The sequence below is a fragment of the Prosopis cineraria genome, unplaced genomic scaffold (genome assembly GCF_029017545.1).
Source record: "Prosopis cineraria cultivar Desert tree isolate PC_DT_omini unplaced genomic scaffold, ASM2901754v1 PC12, whole genome shotgun sequence".
In the NCBI taxonomy this organism is placed as follows: Eukaryota; Viridiplantae; Streptophyta; class Magnoliopsida; order Fabales; family Fabaceae; genus Prosopis; species Prosopis cineraria.
In genome coordinates, this window is record NW_026555343.1 from 7,862,721 (window position 1) to 7,876,195 (window position 13,475).

General features: G+C 31.1%; 1 pseudogene; it reads left to right on the top strand.

The window, feature by feature from the left end:
- Nucleotides 1-1,563: 1,563 nt before the first annotated feature.
- Nucleotides 1,564-8,695, top strand: LOC129287588 (very-long-chain aldehyde decarbonylase CER1-like; annotated as a pseudogene).
- The last annotated feature ends 4,780 nt before the right edge of the window (nucleotides 8,696-13,475 follow it).

The following is a 13,475-nucleotide window of genomic DNA, read 5'->3' on the forward strand; positions in this document are numbered from 1 at the left end:
AGATAGAATTTATTAGAATAAATGATAAAACGTGTACACACAATCACAAAAGTATGTAAATAATGAAATGCAGCTCGAAAGTTGTCACGATAATAAATGTGAGATATATACTCATAAAAGTTAAAACTATCATATCAATTTCTTTTTTCTTTCTAACATCTTTGCTGTCTTATAAGGTCCAATTTACAAATGAGAGTAGATATACCATTTACATCAAACCTATCAACACATCGCTAGCTAGTTCCACGTAAGGATGAATATTCCATTCGTTATCTTTGCGAATAGACTGAATATAAATTTCAGTTTCCTTTTAAATTAGTTTTGAAGTGAAAATAATAATATATACTACTCTTATTAAAAATTAATTATAAAATATTTTTAAATAAAATCACACATATCAATAAAAAAATTTTAAATAAAATTACACATATTAATAAAGTTAATTCAATTTTATTTTTTTAAGATAAAAATATAAATTTTTAAAAATACCATTCATTTAATATTTTATTTATAAAAAATATTAAAAATAAAGAATATATAGGAATGATAATATTAAAAAATATTATTAATAAAATCTTATTTCTAAAAAATATTTTATATTTTGACACATCAAATTATCTTTAAAAATATTTTATAATTTAATATAGAGAGAATATTTTATAAATTGTTAATTTCAGAATACTACAGCTCACTATAAATTTTATACCTTACTCCCACTGTTAAAAAATGTAGGATATTTTTAACCAAATCTCACCTTTAATAAAGTAATTACTTATCTTTAAACTAACCTTTTTTTTATATTTACCTTTATTTAATAAAATATTTCACTCTAATAAAATATAAAGCAATATATTCAACAGGATATTTTAAAAAAAAAGATAATGATCATATCATAAAAAACTCAAAATGCCTTATATGTTTTAATATTTAAATTTTTAAAAAATACCTTAAATTTTTAAACGAAAGGAGCATTTGAGCTAACTATGCAGCACGGCTGCTTAGTCACTCATCACATCAACAAAATATATATTTATATAATCCAGAACTGTATAAATTTTTGACCTGGTTTATTTATTTATTTTAAAATCTTCTGAATTTACGATGATTCATTTAAGGGATATAGGTATAGTATATTAAAATTATTGTTGCGTCAATGTTGCTGTTTATTTATTTATTTATTCTTTTTTAGGTTGAGCTTCCTTATCGATTATTAAATCATTTTTCAAATACAAAAACGTTTAACACATTTTTTTTTTGCCAACGTTTAACACAATTAATTTAATCTACGACTAACATGAAAACTAACATACAAAAACGTTGGGACTAAGTCTCATTAATGAGTCTACTTTTATGTGTCTTCTGAAAACTACATCTAACTGTATTTGAAAATGATTAGTAATGCATCCATCCGTAAGGTTTATGGACAAATATGTCATTAACTCATTCGTGATATGCCTTACTTCTTGAAAATGGTATCGATAATGTATCTATCTATGAGGGAAGCTCTATATAAACCGTTTGAATTTAATTACAAAAGAACAATAATCATAGCTCATTCACGATATGGCTTCTCAACCAGGCATTCTCACATATTGGCCTTGGAAGCCTCTTGGGAACTTCAAGGTTCTTTTTCTTTTTTTTTTTAATTTGTTTCGTTTGCCTTTTATACTAAGTCCAAAGTATAAATCAAGTTTTTTTTTTTTTATACAGCTATTTGAGATCTAGTACCACTTAATTAAATTCGAGCATTGTTATACTTAATTAGAGGTAACTCTTTCAAATACATTTGTTGCATCCACACAATTTCAAATTTGAAATCTTTTTTAATATATAGAACTATTAAGTTATATATAGGCTGTGTGATATTTTCCTTTTTCGCACATATGACCTTATAATAAGGGATTAAAAACTATTTTACCCCTAAACTTTTTTTAAGGAGTGCTGGGCACTTTGTATTGAAGAGTGGAGTAATATCTCTTCCTAAATAATTTTTTCAAGAACAAAAGCGTCATTTCTTCATAGACCTGTTATTTTCTCTTTTATCTGCCAACATATGATAGCTGTGAGGCCCATGCATAGTGACAGCAAAGCATTTTGACCCATTTTGACTATATCTAACGTGAGTTAAAGGGGCTAGAAGTGGCAATAGTAAGAATTTAGCCCAATTTTAGTGGCAAATTGGCAACAAAATTGTAATGACCCAATTTTTTTTAATTAACGTAAATTAATTTTCTCCTAATTGAAATTTTATCTAGATTAGTTTTATAGCAAGTGGATAGTGGTAATTTAGAGGAACTTATCTAGTGTTTTTTGAAGGTCCATAATTTAAATTTTACTAAAAAGTATGGTTTTATTTTGTATTATGAGAAAAATTTGTGCCTTTTCTTGTAGCTTTCCCAATTATCCTTTTTTGTTCAGAACTTATATGCATGTTACGCAAAAATAGAGCATCGGTCCAGCTCATTTCTTTCCTTCCCTTCACCGACATGAGCATTTTGGTTCTCCACCGCCATTGCACTCCTCCCCCATTCTTCGCATCTTCGGTGGCCATAGTGCTTGTGCTATCTTGCAACACCAGGTTCTCCATCATCCTTCCTATCTTTTGATTATTTTTCATGCTGCTACTCTGTTCTACCGTTCACGATCTAGTCGCTTGCGGTGTGTGAGGAAATCAGTCGCTAGAGCTAGCTAGTGACTTTGGTTGTGAGCTTTTTTTTTTCGCTTGGTCTAGCGCTGTTAATTTTGTTTTCTTCCTTTCTCGTGAATCAAGTTAGATTTTTCCCTCGTCTAGTTGTAATCTTGTCTTCTTTCCTCCCTATTTTATCGATAGTCACTCGGTCTTTCTTCTCTGTTGTTATTGATTTAGGTGAGTAGCTTTAAATTTTTCTTCTTGATGTTCTGTGCGTGTGTTTGCTGAGATGAATAAGGTTGTGAGTTTTATTTTTCCTTCCCTGTACTGTCGTGTATATCAAGTTTGAAGGGACCTTGATTGAAGCTGAAACTATAGAGAACAAGAGGATGATGGTTTGGCTCTAACCTTTATTTGAATTTGATATAATTATCAATGCTAAAAAAATTTGGATCATTTGGATCGACCAGGTTGTGGCAAGGTTAGAAGGAAGTTTAATAAAATTTTAGTGTTTATTATGAGGAGATTGGAAGAGAACTGGAATTAAAGTTTAAATAATAGTACTTGTAAGATGTTTGCTAAATCGCATAGTAGAAAGATTTTTGTTTGATTATGATTTTTTAAAAATTTCATTATTTCTTATGGCACATACATAGTTTGGGTATTAATTATTCATGAATTTAACTTGAATTATATGAAAAATTTTGATTATGAAACTATAGTGAGACAAACTGCATTCTATGAAATTGTATGGATGATAATTATAAATGATAATGTTTAAAGATTTGATTAGGAATGCCTTTGAATTGCTTGAAAAAAAAAGGGTGATATGAGAACATAGAATTTAGAGTAATTAATTATGGTTGTGTATATATAATATTGATTAAGTTTTGTTGCTTGTGCTTGACAAGAGTTGAAAAGAGTTTATCAAACTTGAATATGCCATTGAATTTTCTTTTTACATCAGATAGGACATTTAAAGGAAAGAAGGTTTGATTGGGTTCTAAGAAGTGAATTTTAGTACTCGAGAACACTTCAGATAAGTGAATAACGTCCCAACTGCTTTACCATAAAATTTTTTCTAAAATATTATATTTATGTAAATCATTTTAATAACAATTATGTTAATTATTGAATATTTTATCATTGAAATTATTTATCTTTGGTCTTGAAAGATAATTGAGTTATGGCATGTGTATGTGTTTTTGCTTTCTTACGATGAATGCTTTCAAAAATTAATGAGATTATTTTCATCAACTCCGGTTATTTTGAATTATGCAATAAATGCCAAACATGGACTTCAGTTATGAAATTTTATCTCGGCAAGTTTGAATCTTCAAAATTATTCATGTGAGTTTGACTTTGAGAATGGGAACTGTATTTTATAACGATGATTTTCTTGCATGTTTAAAAATGGATTGATGGGGATTTTATATAGGACATTGGTTGCTAACGGTAGTTCCGTTAGCCTTTGGTGCACCTTGGTTAATAACTAGCTAGTTTGAATTTCGTGCGCTCTGTTCTCACATTTTTTTTCATGGGTCTCATACTCGTGTTTGTTTTCATAGCTTCAAGCCGTGTTTGGTTAGCATTACCCTCATGGACTGTGTCTTCACGTTTGTTTTATGGCTTTGGCTGCGTTTGGTTACTTATTCTCATGGACTGTGTCTTCACGTTTGTTTTGTGGTTTCGGCTGCGTTTGGTTACTTATTCTCGTGGACTGTGTGTCCATGTTTGATTTTGTGGCATAAGCCGTGTTTGGTTATTTATCCTCATGGATTGTGTGTCCATGTTTGTTACTTGTTTTGATAAATTCGCATAATTATGAGATTTTAATTATTTGATGAATCTATTTTTTTATTGGTTTTGATTAACAACATATTTATAATTATTTAATACAGTTATTTGTTTTATTGTAAATAAATGATACTGATGTTTGATATGATGCTTTAATGAATCAAGATTTTATTTAACGTTATATAGAACCCTCTTATGCCGAATTTTATTAAATATTTGGTTGCAAAAATTATCATCTTTAGCACTTATAATTATTCTATATTTTTCTTTTATACACATTTAATTATTTATTGTTGAGATGCTATTCACTGAAAATTTATTTTGGTCTCAAACTAATTAGCTGACGTTGATCTCACTGCTAGCCTCAAAAGGGTGTATAACTATTTTGGGGTGAAATTTTGCTTAGCATTGTCTCCTTTGATATAAATATTTGAATTCTTATATTTTATTTTAGAAGTAAGATTAGATGCTCCACATAGCCTATAGATAGGTATCTATTTTGATATATGTTGTCTACTAATTGGAAGGAGCTGAGTTCCTGATTGATATTATATTTTATGTAAAATATTGTATTGTAGAATTTTAGGGAGATCCTATTTATAGGAGAGGTTCTACCAAAATTTCTACAAAAATATTAAATATTTTATTACAATGAGTTTTTTTCAGTACATTATAATTTATAGTAAAATGAAAAGATTTTCTTCAATTTAAGGCTTTCGGGAATGCACGATGTAGTTCGTATCCATTCTGGTCACCCTTTATTTTTGGGGCGTGAGAAAAATAGATCAAAATGCCTTGCTGTACTAATTGCCTAGCAACTTCTACAATTATATTTAGATCAAAATTACCATATCTTGCATATATTTACGTAACTTCCATGTAGATTAACAAGGGATCTGAGTTTCAGTAGTAAATTTAATTTGTATTCATATTAAAGCTGACTCATCAATATGCCTCTTTTGTGTTTGCATGACGATCAATGAACATTGATCAGTACTTGGTATTAGTCCCATGGATTGCCCACAACGTCTATTCTGTGGCGTTTAATGATTATGTGGATGAGCCAACTTACTATTTTGAACTCCCAATTCTTTTGGCAAGAATGCTTCACAAACAAATATGGATTTCTGTTTCTCGTTATCGAACTGCGACAGGCAAAACAGGATTGTTATAAAGGCCTCGATTTCAATCAAGTTGATAGAGAAAGCAACTGGTTTATCTCTCTCTCAATTATTTATATATTACGTTGCTATTCCTTTTCTTGAAACCAATGTTATTTGTGGTAACAATCCTTGCAGGGATGACCAGATTTTGTTGTATGGACTCTTGTTCTATATAGCATACATGATATTTCCTCAATTTTCTCGGTTACCCTTATGGAAAATAGATGGCGTGATTCTCACGATTTTGTTGTATGCTGATCCTGTGGAGTTTCTTTATTATTGGTTTCACAAAGCTCTTCACCACCATTTTCTCTATGCTCGCTACCATTCTCACCATCATTCTTCCATTGTCACCCAGCCTATTACTGGTATGATAATCTTCATTCATATATGATCCCCTTGGGGCCCAATTTACCCTACTGTTGGGGCAGATTTAGGGCTGGTAATTCAGGATGACTTATTTTTCATATTAAAGAAATTATTAATTAATCTAAATTGGTGAAAAATATTCTTTAGCCATTTTACAGAAGAATCACTAGCACGACATGTTTACAAGAGTTGATCGATTATGACCTAATTATTTGACTATAATATACAATTTTGGTTTATGGTTTTTTTCAGGGGAAAAAACTGATCTTTTCAGTTTGTTTATTAACAGAAGGTGAATTTTATGATTAAAAGGATTCCCAAAAATTCTATTATTTGTGCAAATAATCATGTCAAACATTTTAATTCTTTTCTTTTTTGAGAAAATAAGCATGTAGAATTTTCAGTAATACATAAATGACCTTTAACACATGTTATGCTTCTGTACTAATAATAAACTAACGAATTATTTGATTTCATTGCTCATTAGTTTGATTTTTTTCTGGAACAGCTGTTATTCATCCGTTTGCTGAAATGCTAGCATATTTTATTATATTTCAATACCACAAGTGACAACATTATTTACAAGAACAATCTCCATAGCCTCCATTGTTGGTTACACATTTTATATCGATTTCATGAACAATTTGGGTCATTGCAACTTTGAGTTCTTCCCAAAGAAGCTCTTCTCTGTCTTTTACTTGTTCAAGTATCTCTGCTACATGCCATCGTAAGTCACCCTTATTCTAGCTTCATGCTATAATTTCTCCATCTTTGTGCTTGGTTCCATCTTCCATTGTCTTTGTCAAGTTCTATACTCATTAAAACCATTAGTTTATTGATAATATCCAAAACAAGTTGTAGCAATTGCAATATAATAAATTCTTGAATAATTTCTATTTTGTTAGCATAATACTGCATAATTTCATGAGTCCTGTATCAAGGAGCCTCACATGTTGAGTGAGGTTTATAAGTTTAAGGGACTTTCTCACCTAATAAGCTAGTCTTTTGGGATGGGCTCTTTCTTTGGACATTGTCATAGCTCCCACATCAGGGAGTCTCACAAGTTGAATGGGATTTATGAGTTCAAGAGACTTTCCCACCTAAGAGGCTAGTCTTTTGGAATGGGTTCTCTCATTGAGCTTGTGCTTGTCACATTGATACTTTCATTAAAAGGCCAGTGTCACAAAAAGGGCTACTTAAAAAGGGTTTTGATTGGTAGGAGGCGAAGTGAAGTGCTGTGGAGTAAAACTGCTAGGGACATTGGCTCTCAACCATATCAGAGATCCTCACAAGTTGAGTGGTCCTTATAAGTTCAAAGGGCTCTCTCAGCCAATAGACTAATTTTTTGTGATGGGCTCTTTTTTTAAGTTTGTACTCGTCACACATAACATATGTGTACATGAAGCAACAAAAAGATAGGGAAGTTAATAATTAAAAAGAAAAAAATTGAATCTCCGTGCAGATATATATGTTGAAGATAGTTATAACATTTTTAGAGAAATAAAAGTGGAGCTATGAGAACAGGAGAAATTATTACATTTATTAAATGTTTAATTGAGCAGACAAAATCAAACTGTAAATTTCTGAGATCAGCGAACCCAGCTGGAAGTATAATTTCAAGTCTCCATACCTGGTTTTTGTGTGAAATAACGGTAATTAACCTTGGAAACTCTACCGAACAAAAGTTGGCCATTTTTCTCCAAATCCAAATGTTAGATCAGTTTTTCATGTCATAACATTTGTGGATTATTAGTATTTTTTTTTGGTAATACCATATTAATAATTATCATTTTTCTATATATTCTTTTTTCTTCTAATGTTGGATGAGGGATAGTTAACTCAAGAAATCATGACCACAGGTTTCATTCACTGCATCAACCAAATTCAGGACAAATTATTCCCTTTTCATGCCCTTATATGACTACATTCATGGCACAGTGGATGAATCCACAGATGATACTTATGAAACATCTTTGAAGAGATCAAGAGATTCTCCAGATGTGGTTCACTTAACTCATTTAATAATGTCAGTTTCCATCTATCATCTTCCTTTAGGGTTTGCTTCCTTGGCCTCCAAATCTCAAGCTTCAAAATGGTGCCTTACTTTATGTGGCCATTTATGATTGTTTTGAAGCTAAAGGCTTGGATCTTTGGTCATACTTTTGTCTCAGAAAGTAATAATTTCAAGAAACTACTCAATTTGCAATCATGGGTCGTGCCACGATTTACAAAAGAAGTAAGAATTTTTGGCTTAGTGCAATATAGACATTATTATATTGTTGTAACGTGTGTTACATTTTATCAGTGTCATTCTCCTCTTTTATTATACAGTATCTCTCAAAATGGTACAGCAAAAGACTGAACAAGATAATTGAAGAGGCCATTCTTGAGGCTGACTCATCTGGTGTTAAAGTTCTTAGTCTAGGGCTATTGAATCAGGTTGACAAGTTCACATCACACCATTTCCCTCACTTTTTTTCTTTTTTTGGCAAAAAAAAAAAAGTTGAAATATTGAAGCCTGTATGGGTACATGCAGAAAGAAGAGCTGAATTCAAATGGTGAATTTTATGTTCAGAGGTTTCCAAAACTGAAGGTAAGGATTGTAGATGGAAATAGTTTAGCTGCTGTTATAGTTGTGAACAGCCTTCCCAAAGGGACACATCAAGTTCTTCTACGGGGCAACTTTGATAAGCTTTCCTCCGATATAGCCGATTATTTGTGTGAAAGACATGTTTAGGTAAGCTAGCATATAGAATTCCTTGTCCTGAACTGTTTTAATTGACTAGTCTACTAAAATCAGAATGGGTCCAACTTGTCTCGAAGTCTCAAGGTCTTGGTCTAATTAAGTGAACACAAGATATTGTATTCATTTGAAAAGACTAGGACGAAAATCTTAAGACAACTTATGCCCAACAATTTTGTTAGATATATTATGTTTGATCTTGTATTTGTTAGTTAAAATAATATATTAGTTTGCATGAGTTGGTTATGGATCCTACTTATAAAGGGTCATTGGTCATTGTATTTGTTTAGAGAGATATAATTTAGGTCCATCTTATGTACGTCATTAAAATGTCATGGGGGTTCTTTTAATCATCTTTGTGAATGACATTGATAGTGGGTTTAGATTAATGGGGACTTAGATTTAGATTTTGATCAAATCCTTCATTTGCATACATAAAAATTTATGAAGTTGAATCTAAATTCCAAATCCATTACTTCTTATATTTCTTTTGTAATTTCAAATCTCTTCTACACCCGATTATTGAAATTCTAGGAACTTTTTCAAACCTCTCATTCTTGTTGTATTTTTACTATTAATACTTTTATAACTCTCATATATTTTCTTATTTCTCATTCATTGCAAAATAGAGGTAAATTTATCACTTTTTTTTTTTTTTTTCAGTTTTGTTGTGAATCTCATTTCATATCTCTTCTTTAGTTAAAATTTTTTAAACTACCTAAACAAAGGATTTTAAATATATGATTTTTAAATGTGAGATTTAAAATGCAAAATTTTAAAATTGAAATTCAAATCCAAATTAACCAATCCAAATGCTACCTGCGGGTTTGTTAGGTATTCTTAATTATGGGTGTCTGAGATATTGTTAGTTTCATTTAGACTAGGGGATCAGTTTAGACAAATTTATTTTAACTTCATTTGAAAGAGGGTCAATAAACATATTCAAGATGTTATTGAAATTACACCATACAAAAACTGAGATGATACACGCCCTCGCCTGCCCTAACGCACATATATTCCATGAAACTTTTGAAAACGGGATGGTATTGATCAGTAATAAATTGTATGAAAATAAAGTTACATTAATATGATTAATTTATTGAGATCTCAAAATTTGGTTTTCAGGTGACTACATTATATCAAGATGAGCTCACGAAGCTTCGTCAGAGACTCAACACAAAGCCAAAAGAAAGTTTTGCTCTTTCAACAACTTATCATGAGAAGAAGGTAAACACATTTGGAAAAATTCAACAACTTCGACACTTTGCCATTGATTAATGTTGGTGAAATTTTACTTCACATTTTCCCTCTTATTTAATGGATTTTTTTTATTTATTACATGATGTGACGTTGTCCAGATATGGTTAGTGGGAGGGACGAACATGAACAAATGAAGGCACCAAAAGGATCACTATTCGTACCATTTTCTCAATTCCCACCCAAAAAATTACGAAAGGATTGCTTCTACCACTACACTCTAGCAATGATGGCTCCTCCTTCATTCCCAAACAGGCATTATTGTGAGGTTAGTAGCCTGCAAAGTTTTAACTTCTATTTTTTATTTATTTATCATCCTTCTCATTACACTTCGCCAAGATAATTATATTACTCCCAAAACTCTATGGACTCCATAAGCTGTCTACATTGTTAAAAAAAAAAAAAGTTAAAGAACATTTTTACTTCTCAACTATTCCCTTGAGAACGTCTGTTATACTTTTATGTAATTTTCTGGGTAATTTTTTGAAAATTTTGAGGTCAATTATCAGTCAAAGTTAAATTTTTAACGACATAGTACTTAGCGCACTATTTTCAAATATTGAAGGGAAAAATTGTATTACATATAAGTTTAAAATACTAAATATCTCTGAGTGAATAATTAAAGGGAAAAAAATACCCTTTAAACTTAGTAAAAAACATAATACTTTATAGGCATGTGGGATGTGCTTAGTGACTCAAGTTTAAAGTTTAAATATATCCAATAAGAAACTAATGTTTTACTGACGTAACATAAATTGATCTCGTAATTGAAATCTTTTATTGCAATGTAATTAGCACTTCAATCAAAACAATTCTTTTTAAAAATGATGTTCTTTAATCACAGAATTGACTACCAAGGAGAGCAATGAGTGCGTGGCGTGTAGCTGGAATAGTACATGCTTTGGAAGGATGGAATGTACATGAGTGTGGTGCTACCACTTTCAATATCACTCAAGTTTGGCATGCATCTATTCGTCATGGTTTCCAACCTTTGAACATTCCCCTTTGACTAAGTTACATTCAACAAGAATGGCTTCTGTAGATGTGTGTGCCACATTCCAAAATAGGGGGTAATCGGCACAGGATGAGAACACACATACATCTCGTAAGCCACAAATTCAAGGTTTATTTCATTTAATTAAAAAGTACTCAGTTATACACTGACATTTTAATACTATTACTACTAATTATTTGAATAATTATTTCAACATTTTGTAAAAATTTTAATAGAACCTTCTTTATAAATAGGATCTTCCAAAAACTCTGTATCATAAAAATTTTCCTTAAACATTATATCCATTAGGAGCTTGGCTCCTTCCAGCCAGCAGACAAAATGTATAATAAATTAAGGATTCTAATTATAAGTTATGTGGAGTAGCTAATCATATATCTCATGACATAACACATAAATTTCATATTTACATTAATAAGACATATTTACAGAACAAGCCTCTACTCTGTTCTACAAACATTCATCATTGGTAAGCAAGACATACAACGTCAATTATGCTATCTGAGACCAAAATAATTTTTCAGTGAATAACGTCCCAACAATAAATAATTTAACATGAACAAAAAAAATTTAAAATAATCATGTAAGTTAAAGAAACAACAATTTCCATAAAAAATGTATAAACTTCAAAAGAAAATGGCTCAATAAAAATTTGAATAAAATCTTAAACCATTGAACTATCATAGTAAATGTTAATATCACTTGATTTTAAGAAGTCTCATAATTAAAATAAATACTTGTAAATAAATTACTTAATAAAAATTAATGGGATATCAAATTACCAAATAATTAGATTCATAACCATAAGGACTTATCAGACAATTAACAAATATGGACACACAGTTCATGGGGATAAGTGACCAAACGCAGCTGAAGCCACGAAACAAACATGAACACCCAGTCCACGAGGGTAATGCTAACCAGACACGGCTTAAATCCATGAAATCAAATGTGAGTACAATGCTTATGAACAACCATCCCTCCGTTCCACGTGCGTTGGCCATCGCACGGGGCTAGCACCTCCTATAATCACCTTGCTAGCTAGGTGAACCATGGCATGCCAAGGGATAATAAAATTGCCGTTAGCAACCAGTGTTCTATGTAAAGTTCCTTTTTAAAATCATTTTCAAACATGTGAGAAAATCATCACTTTCAAGATACAGTTCTCATTCTCAAAATCAATCTTGCATGAATACTTTTAAGCATTAAAACTTGCCTGAATCAAATTTCATATCCAATGCTCATGCTTGCATTTATTAAAAAAATTTCAACGTCAAACTCGCATGAATCATTCTTTATATCAATCCAATATTTGATAAAATAAAAATCTCATAATCAAAGTTCAAACTTGACTTAATTGATCAAATAACATTTCAAATTTGGTAAGCTAATTTCTCAAAATAGAGAAATGTTAATCAAAAATATTTAATAATCGCATTAATGCTATTAAAATAATTTCAAGAAAAACGTAATATTTTAGTAAAGGAAATTTTAATTGAAAAAATATCAGTTGGGACGCTATCCACTTACCTATAATATGCCCGAGTATCAAAATTCATTTCTTAATTAGAATTTCAATCAACTCTTCCTTCCTCTTAGCATCCTATTCAATATAAAGAAAGATTTAATGGACTTACTTTAGTTAAATAAGTTATGTTCCAATATTGAAAACACTAATTAGCTTAATTTATTTTCCCAAACATTTTTTGAATTATGTAACCAAACATTAATTAGGGTGCGTATAAACATATCTAAATACACACACACCCCCACATTTACTCTCTCAAGTCATCGAACATCTTTCATACATATCAAGATTAAATAATTAACATTACTACAGAATATATCTTTAGGAGCGGGTATTTAGGAGCGCTTCTTTAAAAAGTGCTCTAAAATGTGAATGCGGAATTTACCGGAGTGCTTTTGTAAATAAGCGCTCTTGTATGTCAGGGCTTCTCAATAAGATAACGCTCCTAATTAATATAAATAAAATATTGTAAAAAATTTAAAAAGACCTTTAGGAGCGCTAGTAGTTAAGCACTTCAGAAGAAACTATCTTCCGAAGCATTCATTCCAAGAGCGCTCCAAAAGAGCTCATCTTTCGAAGCGCTCTTGGAATAAGCGCTTCGAAAGAGATGCTCTTTCGGAGCGCTCGTCAATGAGCACTCTGGAAGAGATGGTCTTTTATTTATCTGTCACTGTTCATGAGTTTCTTTCAAACCTCTCTCTCATTTGCTGAGGCTGTGCGTTCCCAATGAGTTCCTGATCATCGCTGTATCAGTCTATCTTCCACCACTGTTCCCTGTTCTAGATCGTCATCCGCCACTGTTTGCTGTTCCAGATCATCGTCCGCTGCTGTTTGCTATTCCAAATTAGTGTCTGCCATTGTTTGTTCGTTTCTATGTCATGTCGCGCCATTTGTCTCTATTTTTGCACCGCCATCACCATCACCGCCATCTCCTGTATCACTATTCCAGATTTGCATCTCTATTCCAAATCTGCATT